Raw genomic sequence first — 5037 nt, forward strand, 5'->3', positions numbered from 1 at the left:
TCTGTTGCTGTTGTTCTAAGATCCAATCAATGATATGACATTGCCCTTAATATAATTTAATTTTCAGTCCTGCCTGTGTTTAACAACTGACCAGCGCCATTCCCAGTTCTGCACCTGTGACCCGAGACCGGGAGCTGATGACAGTTGCAGGAGCTGCAACGGGGACTTACCTGGAGCAGGCCAGCCACCTGTCCTTGTAAGCGGGTTGTGTGGGCCTCACAGAGTGGCCATTCCAACTTTCCCTTGATGGGACAGTCTATTAAATATTGTCAAAAGGAATAATAACTGCTCTTTTACAGTGTTTTCTAGCCAACGTGCAAGACATTGAAGTGCAAATGCAGCCGGGATGCAGATGGGCTGTGGAGTACTGCCGCAGAGTAACACCAGTGCCAGGTCTACTTCTTGTGCTAAGCTTAGGTACCCAGAGCGAGATCAGCTACCCCCAAATTGTGCCTCTTTGCGTGGTTTTTGAACTGTATTTAAGGACAAAGGGGGCATCCTGGAGGGACTAACCTTTTGACTTGGTGGTTTGTCCAGAGGTTTCGCCAGCCACATGTTTTTAAGTAGGTTCTTGAGGATTAAGGAGATTTAAAAATTGCCCTGACCGGTGTGGCTCAGTTGGTTGCATCCTGCAAAGGGAAAGGTGGCGAGTTCCATTCCTGGTCCGGGCTTGGTCCTCGGTCAGGGCGCATTGGAGAACCAATTGATCGATGTTTCCCTTCCTCTCTCTTTCCTTTCCCCTCTCTCAAAAAATAAATTAAAAAACTAAGATCCACTGAAATCAAACCTAATAGAGGATGGGAAGCAAAGGTCTCTAAACAAACTGGAATAACTCACTTATAAGGAGCCAGGACTCAAATACTGTGGAGTGTGCCCTCTTCTACCTACTAAAGGGTGACACTGTCATTCGAAGTGCCCGTGGAACTTTGGACAGATTCAAAAGGGAAACCAGAAACATTGGTATGAAACACTCAAGGAATTACTGGATGAGTTTCAAGTTGACACTGTTTTTATGCCTGCACCCTGAGTAAACACCGTCTTCTAAATTTGCATCAGCATTATCTTCCGTGCTGTTGTCCATGGAGACGTATTTTGCATTGCGTGCATCTGCATCAGGGTTGGTGTCATTTTCACTTGAATTCAGCATTTTAACCATCTTTTTCAGATATAAAACAAATTGCAGCATTAATGGCAAAGAAATCAGAAGAAAAAAAATCACATCAGTAGGGACCATATGTCTTATAGCTCTGAGGATTTTAGAATAAAACACAAACCAAGATTTATTTGGAAAGTATTATGCCACTCCAAATGTGATAGGTGGGTAATTCTGTTACAACAATGAACACCTTATAAATGCAGTGCCACATTTCCCAAAGTGCATTACGCAACTATAGTTCTGCTAGATATTGTTAGAGGTTAATCACCCCTGCCTCCCCTCTTCCCCAAAAAACTCCCACAAGACCCTTTAGACACTTTTAAAGTGAAATAGCATACAAATTTCTTTATAGTAGGTAACTGAAAATACTGCTAAATGAATCACAAACACCTTTTGCCTGGGAAATAGCACCTATGAGGCTCAGCATCTCCTTCTAAAGGTGCTCATGGTCCATAAGGAGGAACGCAGCTGATTCCTGCACCATGATGGCTATACCATACAATGAGCCCCTCAGCCACAGTTCATTAAACCAGGGGAGGCACTTGGGCTAATCAATCCATAAGATGGCCTGTGACTTATGGTGATGCAGCTTGTTGATTAGACAGTCACTCTGATTCTCCCTTTTGAAAATTTGAACCTGGACATATGGAGTAGACTGGCTAGCTGGTAATAGGAGGCATTACAAAAGTAACTGAATCATGGTACTAGTGGAGTAGCAGAGATCAAGGCCACAACTTCCTGTTACTACTGGGGACCTTGGATTCTGACCAACCATCAAGCTGCAGTCTTTGAAACCTCTTGTGAGGCCCAACTATTTAGTTTTTCCTGCAACCCATGTAGCCTGGCTATACATATGAGATTCCTTTTCCCTCCCTACTTCATGTAGCTTTGGAATAAATCTCCTATTCATCAAAATCACAAAATGACTTTCTTCCTTGCAACCAAAAGTGCCTCACTCCCCATTTTTCCAGTAATCAGACCCATACTTCCCTGGCTATGTTCCAGCTGAGCGTTTCTCTAAAAGGTGCACTAACACCAAAGCAGAACTTTCCAAGCATATCTGCCATTGTTCCAGACCCTTTCTACTTCCCTTCCTTCTAATGCTCTTACATGAGTGAATAAAAGATTATTATAATCTTGAATCTTCTCTAATCAATACTTTCAAAAAGTTGATTGTGTGCAATCTTCTATTATTTGTAACATTATTTGTAGCATAGTTCACAAATAAGTTTGATCCACCACTGAAGGAAGAGCTTTGGAGAGTCACTGTCCTAAAAGGTATGCAGAGTATTGGGTATAAGTTATAACAATGGATGTCAATCAGCAGCTTTGTTGGTGGTGGTGGTAAATACACCACAATTGCGTAATAGTGTGTTGTGTTCTGGATCTGAGAGCTTAGGTCTGCATGTGCATACGGTGAAAGAACCCCTTTCTAACACCAGAGGGCACTGTGCCATCGGGTTGCCTGCCTGACAGTTTCCCGCACCAGCAACTGATTTTTTCACAGCTTCTATATTTTCCCATCAAATTTAACCTTACAGAAAAGCCTCTGCTTTTTATTTTTGACATTCTTAGGCCAGGACAGGTTCCTAGGCTGAATGAGAACAAGAGTTAAGAGAAGCTGCCACAGGCCAAGTTACATAGCAGTGAGCAATCTGTAATTTCTACCCTGTACTGTTGGGCCTCTAGCAAATTCAGTCATCTTAATCTTTCTGGTCTTCACTGTCCTCACTTAAAATTAAGATACAGTTCAGGCAAACCTGTCTAAAGAGCACAATTACCTTCTACTAGAAGGTAAGATTAGATCCTGTCGATTATCATCCTAATTAAATAGGGGTAGTCAGAATCGCCAACGTAAGTCTGCTGAAATTGTACGTAACTTCTAGTACGTTTTAAGGAGAACACCCACCAAGTACTCCCAATAATCTACTCTTACTATAAACCTTCTTCCAGATCTAATTAGTATAGGGATTTTGGTCTTTTTTTTTCCCACAATACAAATTGAGGTAATTTTTTAAAAATTTTCTTTCAAGTTGAATTTATTGGGGTGACATTGGTTGATGAAATTATGTTTTCATGTACAATTCTACATCATCTGCATATTGTATTGTGTCCACCACCCCCCGTGGTCTCCTTCCACCTGCATTTATTCCCTCTTTACCCTCTTCTACCTCCCCCTCTCCCCTCCCCCTAGTAATCATTGTGTATCTTTGAGGGTTGTTTCTTTTTTAATTCTTTCACCTCACTCAGCCCCCACAACCTCCTTCTCTCTGACAGCTGTCAGTCTGTTCTCTGTATCTATGAGTGTGTTTCTGTCTTGTTAGTTTATTTTGTTCCTTTTGATTCCACAGGTAGGTGAACTCATATAGCATTTGTCTTTCTCTGACTGGCTTGTTCCATTTAGCATAATACTCTCCAGGTCCATCCATCCTGTAGCAAAAGGTAGGATTTCTTTCTTTTTATGGACAAGAAGTATTCCATTAAGGGGCAATTTTTCAAGCAATGTGTGTCTCTACACATTAATTCCCTTAACATTTATTGAAGAGCAATTATGTGCCAGGCTTACAATTGCTAGATGCTGGCAAAAATACACAAATTTTGCTTTCGTGAAGTTTTCAGTCTAAGAGACAATAATATAATTTTTTGATTGTACAATTGAACCGACAGGTACTACTATGAGAGTCATACTAAACTTCCAGTAGATACAACAGATCCGTCAGGAAGTGGCTCTCCAAAGAGAACTATTCGAGACCTGACAAATAAATGGTGTCAAACAGGTAAAAAGTGGGAGGGGTGGGGCAGGCAGAGATGAGGATGGGAAGGACAAACTCAGCACGTACCCAAAACTTCAAGGGAGAATAGCTGAGAAGAAATAAGGTCACTGTGGCTAGAGGTCAGTGTATGGAGGGGGAGCAAGAAAGTCGGGCCGCGGGGGCCTTCAAAGCCATGACTATTTTTATTCTAAGACAACTGAAAGCCACTGACGGGTTGTAAGCAGGAGGTTCCGTGATTATATTTGTATTGACAAGACTATCCTAAGCGCCGAGTGAATGCATAAAGCCGGGGAGGAGGCTACTGTTTTTCGTGGAAGGATGACCCTGAAGGTGTTGAGTTGTTGCGGGGACTGAATAGTTGGAAAGTCAAGTCCATAAAGCTTGGTGATAGAGTACGCAAACCGTAAAAGAGCCCATTGAGCTTGATTTCAAATTAGCAACTGTTTTAAAAGGGAGACGTCTGCGGGAGAATCCGTGGGGTCCTCGCCGTTATTTCCGTAAGGCAACGTTTCCTTGCGTTCTCATGGGCCCTGTGGAAGTGTTCCCCGACACAGTACAGATGTCCCAGGAAAGGCGCTTTTCCCTGAATCACCAAGGCCCGGTCTTGGGCAGCCTGGATTGCCACGAGGAGGGCTGGATTCACCGCTGCGGTCTCGGGACCCCGGGAAGTCCCTAGAGCTAGTCACGCCAGGTCCGGCTGCACGAAGCCGCAAGAAACTCTGGCCTCGGTTTCGGGATCATCTCAGTCCAGCCTTAGGATTCAGGACTCTGGGGACGTCCGAGAAACTCAAAACACCCTCTCTTTCGCTACGGTGGCCGGAAAGACGCTGGAGTAACAGGTCGCCACAACTGGAAGAAGGCGCAAGCCTATTGCGGCTTCTAGCCTCAGGAAAGGGTCCAGTCGCAGGCCGGCAGGGAAAAGGAGTTCAGCGTCGGCCACGCCCTCTCCTCACCCGCCGCTCTCCGATTTCCTAGAACGGCTGTCATCCAACAGGCTTTCCCATTGGCTTAGAGAAGGGAGAGCCCGCCTTTCCCCTGTATCGATTGGCTGTCCGGCTGTCGGTCCCCGCAGGAGGCTGGGTTTGGGCGCTTTCAGATTGCATCAGC

The sequence above is a fragment of the Phyllostomus hastatus genome, unplaced genomic scaffold (assembly GCF_019186645.2).
Source record: "Phyllostomus hastatus isolate PE091 unplaced genomic scaffold, TTU_PhHast_1.1 phas_contig_58, whole genome shotgun sequence".
Classification (NCBI taxonomy): domain Eukaryota; kingdom Metazoa; phylum Chordata; class Mammalia; order Chiroptera; family Phyllostomidae; genus Phyllostomus; species Phyllostomus hastatus.